Below are 14,327 nucleotides of genomic sequence, written 5' to 3' on the forward strand. Positions count from 1 at the left end.
TTAATTCGCAAGTTCTTATATACTAAAAGAGGTATGTATCTAGAACCACAACCATTCTAAGGAAATTGGTCAAGCAACTCATAGAGGGAAAAAATTAAAAATATAAAAATATGCCTATTGTTTAGAATATGGAATGTAATCAGACAATCTAATAAGCTACTCCTGTTCTTTGCATCTAGTCTTGTATTACATGTATTGTTTTTTTCTATTTATTTTTTTCATTAAGTATAGTGTTTAATTAGACAGATTTTTAATTAGAACTTCTTTGCTATAGGGAAGTCCCTGTCTCTGCATCTTCTCTGTGACATGGAGTTTTAGAGAGTTAAAAAGAACATTGAGAAGTGGTTAGCCCAACATCTTACAATTTAGGGTCTCAGAAGGGAGATTTGAATCAATGTTTTGCTGGCTCCAAGGTCAGGTCTCCATATAATCAATATAAATCTTTTCCCTTCTCAATGAACACAAGGTATTTGGGGGAGATAAAAAATCATTAGTTAAAAATAATCCTATTTTAAAAATTCTTAAATGAATGTTTGTGATTACGATGTTCTCTCTAGGATTCAGCTTTTAGTATATAGTCCTCTGGCAGCAATAAAGAACATTTGGTTTACTTCACTAATAGGTATGTCCTGTAAGGCTTGGGACAGCTTTTTCTTGAGATTTCTTCTGTGGCTGATTTTTGACATAGTTATCTGTGACTGTATGAATAGAATCCAGTGGAGAAGTATTCACCATATTAATTCCAAATATCAATATGTAAGTAATTACTAAGGTAATCAAGAGGTAGACTGGCAAAGCCACTGCCCAGTACTTTTGAGGCCAGTATGTTAGTCCTATGGAGTTTAACCAGGTCTCGGGAATAAATGCCCACACAAGATAGAGTATGAAGCCGCACTGGGAGCTCAGGAAGAGCACAAAGCCGTAGATGGCTCCTTCCAGCAGCGGCGATGGCAAGTTCTCCACCATGGCAGCCCGAGGCACCCGTGTGCGGGAGGGCACCAGGCAGTGCCCGGCGGGCGCTCCTCCGTGCCCCTTATTTTATTTTTAATATAAATATTTTATTTGTTTTCCCATTTTATACAATAGTAGATTCTACCTATCATTGTTTGAAATGTTTTGAAATTTATAATTTGTTCCCCAACCTCCAATCCCTCTTCTCACCCCCCCACCCCCACAGAAGACAGTCTGATAATCTTTCCATTGTTTCTGTGCTATACATTGATCAAAATTGAATCTGTTGAGAGAAAAGTCATATCCTTGAGGAAAAAAATAAAATATAAGAGAGCCATATTATGTAAGACATGACAATTTTTTTTTTAAATTAAAGGTAATAGTCTTTGGTCTTTGTTTAAACTCCACCATTCCTTCTTTGAATATAGATGGTATTCTCCATCACAGATACTCTAAAATTGTTTCTGATTATTGCACTGATGCAATGAGCAAGTCCATTAAAATTGATCATCACCCCTTGTTTCTGCTATGGTGTACAATGTTCTTCTGGTTCTGCTCATCTTATTCTGCATCATTTCATGCAAGTCTTTTGAGGCTAATAGGACAATAATGTTCCATAATGTACATATACCAAAATTTGTTCATCCATTCCTTGATATAAGGACATTCACTTGATTTCCAATTCTTTGCCACTACAAACAGAGCTCTTATGAATATTTTTATATAAGTGATGCAATTTTTACCCTTTTTCAAGATCTCTTCAAGGTATAGATGCAGTAGTGGTATTGCTGGATTAAAGGGTATGCATATTTTTATTGACCTTTAGGTGTATTACATATATTCTTATATCTTGCACAGGTACTATAAATTAACTGTATTTGAAATCTAATAGGCATATGAAGAGAATTTTGGCTTACAGAATTAAGAAGTAGCCTGATTCTATCTGTAACCTATCTTTCTGGACTTATTCCAATTTTTTTTTCCTCATGTACTCTATGTTTCTATCAAGAACATTGTCCATTCCCTGGACCAGACAACCCATTACTTTTCTATATACCATTGAACTCATCATTTGCAATACTCTCCTGCCATATCTTGGAATCTTTAACTCCAACCATCTAGGATCACCTCCTACCCAAGGCCTTTCCAAATGTTACCAATCTTTAGCAAATCCTATTGATATTATTCTGATGGTTTTGTCCATATTTTATTCAATTGTACATCACTTATCATAAGCTATATTTCCTCAAAAGAATATAGTCTTCTCAGATGATAGGAAATATTGTACTTTTTTATCTGTATCATTCAGTTTGGAACAAGGTAAATACTTCATAAATACCTGTTGTGTTGAATTTAATTGAAAGTTGAGTATTTGGGGAGCATAAATAAATTTTAAACAAAACATTTTCTTTATTAGTTACTTATAAACATAAGCTGGAGCTTTCAAACATTTTAAATAATCAATAAAAGTGCTAAAGGACAGAGACAACATCTTCACTATTCTCTGTTCTGGATACCACCATATTTAGAGAACACTAAATGCTTTTGGCTCAAGATGACGAATTTGGCATTCTTTATCAAATCACTCAGAAACCTGTTAACAAATAGAGAATGTACAAAGCTCATTAAGGAAAAAAGTCTCACCTTGGGAACTCTCAAGTAATATTATACTGAACTCATTTTGAGGAGATGTAAGTAAGGAGGCAATGGAATTAAATATGGGCAACTTTCAAAAGCATATTAATCGTCTGAGGAACATCTGGAGAAAGGTTACTAGGATGGGGAGCAGCTTCCAGTTGGGTAGGGTTGAAGGAAAATAGAATGTTTAACCTGAAAGAGAAAAGTTTTGTTGGAATATGATAGCTTTATTTATTTGTACCCAGTCACCAGGAAGAGGTTTAGATTTGCATTACTTGGCCTAGTAAAACTAGAAACAATTTTTGAAAGTAACAAAATTGTGGATTTAAACTTCTTTTAACAAAAAAATCATTTTTTAGAACTGGAACTATTTCACTATGAAATGAAATACCTTAAATGATAATGTATTCTTTTTCTTCTCTCCCATTAGACATCTTTAGGAAAAGATTAGATGACCACTCACAAGGTATAGAATGGTCTTGAAATTCTGAAATTCTGTGATCCTATAATTCATTGGAACCATAATCTTCTTTGGTCTTCTAACAATAGGCCTTTGTCTATTAACTTTTACTAATATGTTCCATTAGATCCAAGGACTACACATCCTACAGAAAGCAGAATCCATGATACTAGATTTTGAATTAGAAAATGAGATTTATAGAACTCAGTGCCAAGCTATTTTTAAAATATTTTAAGAATTATAATGTTATCTATCATGTTGTTATTCAAGAGATTCAAAGAATCTAAATGTATAGAAACTGGTAGAAAAAAGCAATATGTTGCTATTTTCAACTTTATACCTATTTCCTTGTGAACTGTCGGCTTAAATTATATGGAAACCAGTGTTTTCAGATTTTTCTTAATCATGCTCATCCGAATTGACCCATCTTGAAATATTTGGACCTCATTTCTCTGTTCAACCTTATATAATGTAACCCAACAGATCTATTTTGGTTTTTCTTTGATACTTTTCAAAATTCTCCATTGCTTTGTGTTCACACTGTCAAAAATCTTTCCTCAAACCCTTAATTCATACCTGGCTATTGTAGTAGCCTCCAAAAGTCAGCCTCTCTTTATTTTAATCCATTGCTCAAAACACATCTAGACTAACTTGCCTAAAACACAGATTTCACTGCCAAATTACTTTGTAAAAATTTTCATTAGTTCATTTTTTTAGAAAAAATTTCTTAGACTTATATTCATTCAAGGTCTTCTTTTACTCAGGCAGCAAGGTGGTGCAGTCTATAGAGTGTTTGACCTGAAGTCAGAAAAACAAGTTTGGATCCTGTCTTAGCTACTCACTAACAGTGGGACCTTAGACAAATCATTTAACTTCCATCTGCTGCAGTTTTCTCATATATAAAAAATTTATGATAAGAATCCCATCTCCATCACAGTATTGTTGTGAAAGTTAAAGGAGTTAGTGTTGCATAAATGCTAGCTATTACTATTTGTTATTGCTCATCCTTTATTTGATACAGATTGGTAGAATCATTGCTCTTTGAATATGTTTATTTAATTTATAAGATCATAGGTCTGTCTAGAATTGGAAGGGAGATTAGGGTTCATGGAATTCAACTCCTTCCTTGGACAGTTAAGACACCTATGGTAATTAATTGATTTGTTGAAAATTGCAAAAACTAATTTGAGAAGTAACATTTGAATCCAGGACTCCTGATTCTAAGAAAAGTCTTCTTATTTTTTCCTTTAATACATTTACTATTCCCATGCTTTGAACACTGTAACATACTATTTTCTTCCTTCATCGAATTCTTATAGTACTTTTTCCCCTTCACTCCTCATCACCACTCTAATAAACTCCAGTGTACTGAGTTATTCTTTCTAGAGTATATATTTTCTCTTTCTATTTAATTTATAAGGGAATTTGGCTCACTCACCTTTATATCCTTCCAGAGCCTAACCCAGCAACATGTTCACAGTTTATACTCATCAAATATTTGTTTATCCTTTTATGGGAGGTAATACAATATGATGGTAAATGCAGTGATTTTAGAGCTAGAGGAGGTAAGTTCAAATCTAAACTGTGTTACTCTCTGCTATTGTGAATGAGGGCAAGCCATTTACCTCTCTGGGACTCAGTTTTCTCATTTGTACAATTCAGGTTGAAATTCTTTCTAGCCTTCCCTCTATGATTTAAATGGGCGTAATCCACTTCTTTTTTATGTGATTTATTTTCTCTTGCCAGGGTTCTATTGATGGAATGAAAATCAGACTCCCTCTAATGGGTTACTCCTATACAAGGATGTACAAAGGCTGATGAAATTTCCAAAGGACAGAAGCATCTTTCCAACCTGACAATGAACTTTTCTAATGGAGATTTATGCTTGGATGCTGTCTACATTTTAGACAAAGGAGATTGAAATGAAAGGGATTCACCTCTCTTGGCTATCTGTCAACTTCTCTCTCCATTTGTAAAACACAGTGGTAGACTTTATTCTCTCAAAGGTGTCTTTATGATGATTTTCCTCTCTCCCTGTTCTGGTTATATGTCTATTTATTTCAATTTGCATCTCTTTCTTCTGAGCTACAGTTTTTGCTCTTCTTCATCATAATTTGTAGTGTATATAAGTTTAGCTCTATGGAACTGTATGAAACGAAGTTCTGTAAACACAAAAATCACCACTTATTGACTCTCTTTTTACTTCAAAAATTCCTATGTCTTATCGATAAAATTCAACAAAAGGTAATACTAATCATGGGGTTAACAAATTAAAGTTGAAAATGATTCATCAAATTCATTCCTCTTCCTAATTTTACATATGTGGAAACTGAGGTCATAGAATCCAAATTAATTTGCTTAAGGTCACTTAGAATGCAAATTATGGAAGCGAAATCAGAACCTAGATATTAGGGCTCTAATACAATGTCCTTTTCCTTGAACCATGCTGTTTCCTCAGTATGATGAATAAAGAAGAGAGGAAACTTATTTGTAAAGTGCTCTAATGCCTACAAAGCATTTTTTTTCCCCAGAGCAACCTGCTGAGGAAAGTAGTCTCATACTACTTTACAGATGAAGCACCTAAACATCGTAGAAATTTAAAATGGTGGGAGGAGAACAAAACAAATGCAAATGTATGATGAAAAATTCATGTTTACTCAATGATTCAGAAACATTTTTCTTGGAACAAACTAAAAAAAATCAGACTCCGGGATAAATAATACATGTGATGTAACTGAAATTCAGAGTGACAGGAGTTTGAGATGGAAAAGACATAGCAGGTCATTTCTTGTCCATTCTTGATATCCACTGCAAGATTGCTCCCTACAGTCTAATCTCCAGGGCTTTTACTCATTGTAATTTTAAATCATCCCCAGTGGAATTTTTCAGCACTTCCCTAATGGAGTCCTGAGAAGCCTTCCCACTTTCCCTGGATCATGGGGCTATCCTGGAAGGCTACAAGAACACTCTTTTGTTCTGGACTTGCTGAACCATGGTCAGTACATTACATAAAAAATAAAATTCATACTATCTCAGATTCATTCCATATGAATTTTCTGAAAGACAGGATTATAGTCCTGCCTCTAACAGATACAGTAGTATACTAGCTAACTCTCCTTCAAAACAAAGAATTAAAGAAAAAATGCAAACATGAATAATTGAGGGAGCTTTCTACACTTCAGGAATTGCTCGTCTTGACACCTGTTGCCTCCTGACATCTACTAAAAGGACCCTTGAGCATTTTTTTCCATTGCATATTTCAATGTTTTTGAAGGGAAAAAAAGTTCTTAGTTTGTCCATCAATTGCAAAGCAAAATGTCACAAAGGATAAAATATCCATTTGAAAAAATCCTCTAAATGAATGCAAATTGCAGGTTGACTTGAACATAGAAGTTATGATGATTTTACAGTTTCATAGGAAATTTTTTAGTTTTGTTTCCATATTATTCTCGACTAGTATTTTCATTATACTTAAAGATCAAAAAGCCAAGAGTTGATGGAAAAGTTAAAAAGTATTTTTTTCTCTCTATCTCCTTCAATTACAACTGAAATTTATGTTCAGAACATCATTGATTTCTTATTCTGTTCCCATAAATGTATTGATGGGAACAAATAATCCCCTACATTTCAAAGTCTTTGTATAATTAAGGTCAGGAGAATGATAACAAGTCATTTGACTGATAAGTTAAAACTTTTTTAACCTTTTGCCTGGTATCAGAACAGTCAGTGTTCCTTTGGGGATTTCGATTTTACAGTGCCCAAATTTTCACACAGAAAGTTTGCTTTGGTCACTTCAGTGATTTTTAAGATAAGACCTCTTAGTGAATTTCTGGGCTAATTGTCACCCCTGGAAATTTCAACAAAAAAAGAAATATCAAGTCATGAACAATGCTGTGAGAAATCATAATGATTTTTGTAGAACAAACACTGGACTTGGATTCAAAAGTCATAGATTAGTTCAAGGCTAATATCTGGCACATTGATAACTACCAGCATAATGCTAGTAAGTGGCATTTTGATGGCTCTGTGATTTTATCAGTTTGTATACTCTCTCTGGTGAAAGTATACATGCCATCTATGTTGTTTCATCCTGTGGTCTTTTTTCATATCATTCCATAAATTCCCCACAGTGAGCCCACCAAATCTGATACCTTCTTTTAGTTCCATCTTAATGAAATATAATCATTGTCTAGTGACTATACTTCATTCTAACTTTTCTTTATGATCATATCTTTCCTATGGAATCCTTTATATCTCTTCTATTCCAAATTTGTTATCAATGCAGTCATAAGATTAAAAAGAAACACAATAATAATTGAAGAGAACTTAGATAAAATTTTGTCCACTCAGTTTATTTTTCAGAGAGGAACTTGAGATCCATCAAAGTAAAGCAGTTTCCCAACTCACACAAGGATTGTATGGCAGAGCCAGGATCCAAATCTAAATCCTCATGGACCAATGACTTAAATTCTTAGGAAAATATGGTATTCCATGATTCACAGTGCAACAGATTGGTGGAATAATACTGTTATTGAAAAGAGGGGACTTTATTTCAGTAAGAAGTTTGATAATATCAAAAAGTTTACATTATTTAAAAGGTCTTTCATGCCTTATTCCTCCATCTATTCATTTATGGGGTCAGTCATGTTTATTTACCGTGTCCATCCAACATACAATACTGATGCAATAGCTCTGTAGATTATACAACCAACTGCATGCATAATTTAGATAATCGATTTTCATCCACTTGGATTTTCTAATGTAGATAGTTAGCTTGAACATTTATTGTATAATCGAGAATGTCATTTAGGAGGTTTCCAGGTTTCTTGGATTTGACTCAGTTAACCTTCTTTTACCCCAAACAGTACAATCTGGAAATATTCATTATGTATAGGGAATGTCTATTTAATTTGAATTACTCAGAGAATATTCTCTAGGATGGTAGCAAATACCTTGAGAATAAATACTTTATTCTCTGTTATGCCTCATTTGATAAGAACCAAAGGAAAGTTTTGTCCATTATTACATCTTTTAATGAATTTTGCATGATACTGAAATATTCATGAGAGACATTTTGTATGAGAAGAAATTTTAAAGCACTGGCATTTGCTCTCCTGGGCCAAATGTCTTCTTTGTAATTAACAAACAAGAAGCACAGTGGGATCTGATGTTTATATCTTTTAGTTCATTGTGTGACCATAAACACGTCATCTGTTGCATAATATTATTTGTGAATTCTTCCAGTTCCCATCTCATACTCTATAAAAATAGTCCTCCATTGTATGTGTAGATTACACTCATAAAAAATAAGTTTATAGAGATGGAAAAATGTGCACATATGGTAGTACCAATATTTTCCTGGGCAACTTTTTCAGAAACATTAAGTTTTCGATTTTATTTTCTTCCCAAGTGTTCTGTTTTCTCCCCTCTTTTGATACCTTGATTATCAATCTTTTATGACCCTAAAGCATTCTTCTGTTTACTGGTCTAATCAAGTTATTATTCCCTTCTTTAGTTTTTTTTTTTTAATTGGAAAGGCAGCATGGTACAGGGGACAGTACACTGCCTCTGGAGTCAGAGGTTTTGCATTCAAAACTTGCCTTTGATATTTATAATCTTAGTTAACTCACTAACATGTCACCTATTCTAAAAAAAAAAGTTTAAATGGCCTGTGAGGTCACTTCTACTTCTCAATCTTAATTGAATATAGATCTTCAATATTCAAGACATTGAACCTACAGAATTTTCTACTTGCTCATATAGCTTATGAAAAAAAAATCAAAATGGAATCCCAATACCACATCATTATAAATGTACTACATTAACAAGAACTTTTTTTTGCTTAGTCCTAAAAACTTGCTCATTTAAGCCATATTAAGAAAATAATCGTAAGCAAAAAGTATAAGAATCAAAGAATGTTTGTCAAGAGAACTTTTACTGTTATCTAGAATGAGCTTAAAAAACCTAATTTAGTTTTGCTCACTTGGATACTCAGCTTTCAGAAGTCTCTGCCTGACAAGGCTTATAGCTGAGGTTTTCCTATCTTATTTAGTTACCTGGAAAAGTGGAAAATTGTACCAGCCTAAGGGTTACATTTTTTCAGCATTCTGTGTTATGTTGTATTCTAAGAAGGGGAAATTGGACTATTTTATTACGATCATGGAAACAGTTTACATGATGGGATTGTTAAAGAAAGATGACTGTGAGGAAAGAAGGTGCATGTTTTAAATCAGAAAACCCATTATAAGGGTGCATCGCTGCCGTTTCATAGTGGGAAAGATTGTCTGCAGATGAGAAGAAAACACAAGGACAGAAAATGATCATGGATATTGTTATTGTTTGTCCTTTGTTTTCAAAGAGAACCATGAATGCCATCAGAGAAATGATGCCATGACATGCAAGTGAATTGGATTGAAGTGAGGAAGGACTGGGCAAAATCACCAGCCTCATTTTCTCCTCCAGAGTCATTTGGGGCCAGTGGTCAGATATATTTCAGCATTGGAGATGACACTGGAGGCAGTGGGAGCCCTTGACCTTTTTAAGCTAAGGTCTTTTACAGATCTCAGTTTGCCTGAGGCAACATCCATTCAGTGAGTAAGGATAGGTAAGAAAATGAGCAAAGAATGGCCACTTTAATTATTCAAAAATAAACAAACCAATAATTCTGGGACATTAAGACCTTCAGGGTTTCTGGCCAAACAGAAGCATTTGCTATTTAGAAATAAATATAGCTCCTATATTCAAGTAAATACTACAAAGGAAAAAGTGAACCTTGAAAACCCAGATGTGTTGGTTGTTAAAAAAGATTATTCTCTCTCTCCCTCTCTCTCCCTCTCTCTCTCCCCTCCAAGCAAGGACAGTGAGAGGCTGTATATCCATCCAACAAAAGTGATTAAAGATACAACTGGGGTAGATACTGCTGGCAAGTTTTTGGTTTTCTAGGGAAAGCTATTCAGTGGAATGCTCCCTGTGATTTTATGTTGCTTCAAGGATCTTAGAAGTGAAATTAGGGTGAAGGGTAAGAGAAGAGGAAGGAAATAAGCATTTATATCAAGCTAGACACTGTGCTAATGAAATCTCATTTGATCTTCATTGTAACCCTGTGACGTAGGTGCTATTATTAACTTTATTTTACAGTTTAGTAAACTGAGGCAGAAAGGTTAATTGACTGGTGCAATAGTAACACAGCTTGTGTCTGAGCCCATATTTGAACTTGTGTGTTCTGAATGTCCAGTTCTCTATACGTTGCGCCTTCAGTTGTGTAATGAGATCATTCACAAAATCATAGGATCTTAGATTTGAGAAAGGATTTATGTGGCCAACTAGTCCAAATAATATTTGATTAATTTTTTTAATCCTCTTATATAATAGAAATGGTCATCTCCTTAAAAATCCACCTTAGCATCCACAGCCTCCCCGACTTCCTCCTCTGATTACTTTCTAATTTGTCAAGTCCCTTCTTTATGTGGCTATGCAATACCGATTATAATATTCCATGTGTGTCTGACAGAAAACTAGCAGTAACATCACACATCCTTAGCTTTGGATATCACATGTCTCTATTGATGCAACCTAAGTTTTCAATCTCCCACCACCATTCCTCAATTGCCATATTACCTTATTGTCTCCTATTGAATTTGTAACTCTATCTCAAGACAGATCTTTTGTTTGATGACTTGACGTCTAGTCATTTTTCTTCAAACATGGCCAGGCTGGCCTTTGGACAGCTATTATATACATTCCACCTTCAGGGACATATTAAGTCTATCTAGCATGATAGTATTTGTCCAATATCTCACTCCATAGTCATTCAGTGTTCAGGATTCTCTCCTTGCCATTGTCTACAATAATATTTTTAGGACATGTTTTTCTCTTTTTGCCATTTCTCTTTGTTCTAAACTTCTATTCAGACCAAAGAAGTACACTTTCCAATTGCTTGATAATGCTGTCTTTTCATCCTTGCCATGAATTAAAATATTGGCCATCATTTGCTCTTGTTAAACCACAGGAACCTGTATTCAATGTAATTTAACCAATACTTATTAAATAGCAGTGTGGCGGTAAATATAATATAACGTTGGCATTGGGGACAGGAAGACCTGAGTTTGAACGCTTCTACAGGATAAATTGCTAGTTGTATGACTCTAGGAAAGTCATTTAATCTCATTTAGCCTCGGTTTCCTTTTCTGTAAAATGGAAATAATAGAATCTACTTCTAAGGGTGATAGGGAAGATAAAATCAGAAAGCACTAAATAAATACCGGCTATTCATATTAACACAAACATCAAGGTTATAATTATAATGGACCATTCTGCAATAGCAGAGGGAGTTTTGTGGTGGAATATACCAGTGAAATCACCTTAAAAATGTGGAAGGCACCAAACAATAACTTAAATATTTTCTTGTAATTGAATCATTGAATTTCAAAGTGGGAAGGATGCTTAGGGATCAAGTCCAATTTTTATACAAATTAAACGAGCTATGCTTTGTCACATAGGTGGTTAAAAAGAAAAGTATATTTGAACATGGCCATGAAACTCAGTTTATCATCTCAACCTACTCATGACCATCTAGGAATAGTGATAGTCTTGCCAGCCAGTGTTATGCCAGTGAGTGTTCATCAGTTGCTTTCAAGTGCTCAAATCATACCTAAAGGCAAACAGGGATCTGAGTCATTGGCCCCAATGAACTAGGGGATGAGGTCTCTTGCCACCACCCCATTCCCCAATCTTATCCTATAGACCCAACACACAGTCACTAAATTATAAAAGGGAGCCAGTTTAGTTGTGGAACAGACCTACACTGGTAATTGTGTGACACAATGTTTGTTGTTGCTGTTGTTCAATCATGTTTCAGTTATGTCTGACTCTGTGTCCCCATTTGTAATTCATTGGCAAAGATATTGGAATGGTTTGCCATTTCTATTTCCAGCTCATTTTACAGATGAGGAAACTGAGGCAAGCATGGCTAAATGACTTGCTGAGAATCACACTGCAAGTAAGGGTCTGAGGGCATATTTGAATATACATACTCCTGACTGGGCTGGCAATGCATTTCCTAGCTGCCCCAGAAGGAACTTATGTTCTTAATAACTCCCAACCAAAGAAAGTTATTGACTTCTCTGATGGTCATAATGATAATGTCAAAAGCCAGAATTTAAGACAAAAATTCTTTCTATTCAATAGAATAGTCTATAGGGAAGAGATAATTTTCATTTTTATCTTAGTACTTGAGCATGTAGAATAGTGCCTGCTACTTGATAGGGTCTTAAATTGTTTTCTTGTTAAATTGAACAAAAATAAGAAACATCAAGGACAGAAGTCAGTTTTACAAAGTGTCTTAAAAGTTTTTCCTCTCCTTCTACCATTTCTTTTTCTTTTCTTTCATGATCTTCCCTTTCCTTCTCCTATTTAGAGTTTCCTAAACATTTCAAGTTAATCATTTTAAGTCCATAGATGCAGTTTCTTCAGATGAAACCTGCTCTATCAATCTAAGAAAATAAATTAAAAAAATAAACCTCCTAAAAACTCATCAAGCAGTAACTATCATGCAGAGTGTGATCAGATTCCTTCCAAAAGAAGTTCTCCAATTCACTGGCTGCTTCAGCTCGTTATCTCCCAGACTGCAGATTTTTACATCTTGGCATTCACTCTGGTTAGAGTACTGTAGAAATGACAAGGCCTGAAAATGGTGATTACACAAAAATCCAGAATTTCTCCCTGATTTTATGTTCAACTGACTTTTATATGAGTCTAATGACATTCCCAATAAATTTCAACCATTGGTGGCCAATGAATGTGGGTGATGTCTCATTAACACATCAATCCCCAGTAAGTCTTCTAAATACACCAGCTGCCTCGGGGCTCAGTTTTCATACATTTGGACAATGGATCATATCTGCACATAGGAACTGGTGGATTTGTTTTTCTTCATTGAATTTAGTCAAAACATTCTTTAAAAAAATACAACAGTCTCATAACCATTAAACAAACAAAAAATAACAGCCTACACACACTAATTGGTTGGGGTTGGGGGGAGTGAGAAAATGGTTGGATTTTCTCTACATCACTACTTTCTGAAAACTAACAAACAGAAGGGAGGAAAAGAGGCTAGTGGCTGGCAATTTTCCCAAGAGAGATGCAATTTTCAAGGAGTGAGGAGGTGGTGGTGGGAGAAAGGGTTATTTTAGTCAGAATTTAAATACCTTTTCAAAGTAGTTCATGTGAATAGATCATTGTTTTCCCTTTTGTTTGGGGTATGTAGGTGGGTGACCATATGAAATATGTTTGTTTGACAAATATATGAAAAGTAATTAAAATTCATTTGTCTTTTAAAATTTCAGATCACCCCTTTAAGATAGCTTTTTTTTTTTCTATTTCTATAGTAGGATTGGAAACCATATAAGCTCCTTGAGGGGAGAAGCTGTTTCGTATAAAGCTCACCTTTATATTTCTAGCACCTAACCAAAGAAATTGCTAGGTGCTAAATAAATGCTTTAAAAATGAATTGAATAAATATAAAAAAAATGATTAGAAGACAAGAGCAAACATGCTTGCTTTTCTGTAAAAAAGATGACAATCTCTAGAATGCGAGTAATCTTTTACCAATTAACCTTCATTTTATACCCAACAAATCATGTCATTTTGCTGTTCAAGATTTGTCAGTGACTCCCTTTTGCCTACCAAAGATAACCCAAACCAAGCAAGGCAAATGGGGTTACTGGCTTGCTCAAGGCCACCCACACAGTGAGCTAATTATTAAGTATTTGAGGCTGGATTTGAACTCAGGTACTCTTGATTCCACTGGGCCACCTAGCCACCTCTTCCCATACTCTTCTAATCTTACCTTCACCCCTCAACATCATGTGTGTCATGAGGAAACTCTAAGAGCCCTCCTCCATTCTTAGAGCTTGCCTCTTTTGATGTCTGCTCAGATTGTCCACCTCCACCTTTGCCATCATGGTCCTCTATCTGGTTTAAATGCCAGCTTCCCAGATGAATCTGGTTGGTCCCTCAAGAAAGATCTTTTCTTAGACAGAACACATCACTTTCCTCCCCCTTGATAAAATTTATGTTATAATAATGATGGAGTTACTGTAATATTATAAAATATTTGTTTCACACAAATAAATGATCAATATTAGAAAAGGTTTCAGAGCCCATCTAATCTAGACTATGCCTGAATAATAAATGGTTCTTTAGCATTGCTACCATGTAGTCATTGAATCTTGGTTTAAAGATCTCTAATGAGGAGAAATCCATTCACTCCTTGAGGTAA

The 14,327-nt window shown here is 34.6% G+C and overlaps 1 pseudogene; it reads right to left on the minus strand.

The window, feature by feature from the left end:
• Positions 1-615: 615 nt before the first annotated feature.
• LOC141516543 (phosphatidylinositol N-acetylglucosaminyltransferase subunit P pseudogene) lies at positions 616-966 on the minus strand (annotated as a pseudogene).
• Positions 967-14,327: the final 13,361 nt, after the last annotated feature.

This window comes from Macrotis lagotis, chromosome 3 (assembly GCF_037893015.1).
Source record: "Macrotis lagotis isolate mMagLag1 chromosome 3, bilby.v1.9.chrom.fasta, whole genome shotgun sequence".
Lineage (NCBI taxonomy): Eukaryota > Metazoa > Chordata > Mammalia > Peramelemorphia > Peramelidae > Macrotis > Macrotis lagotis.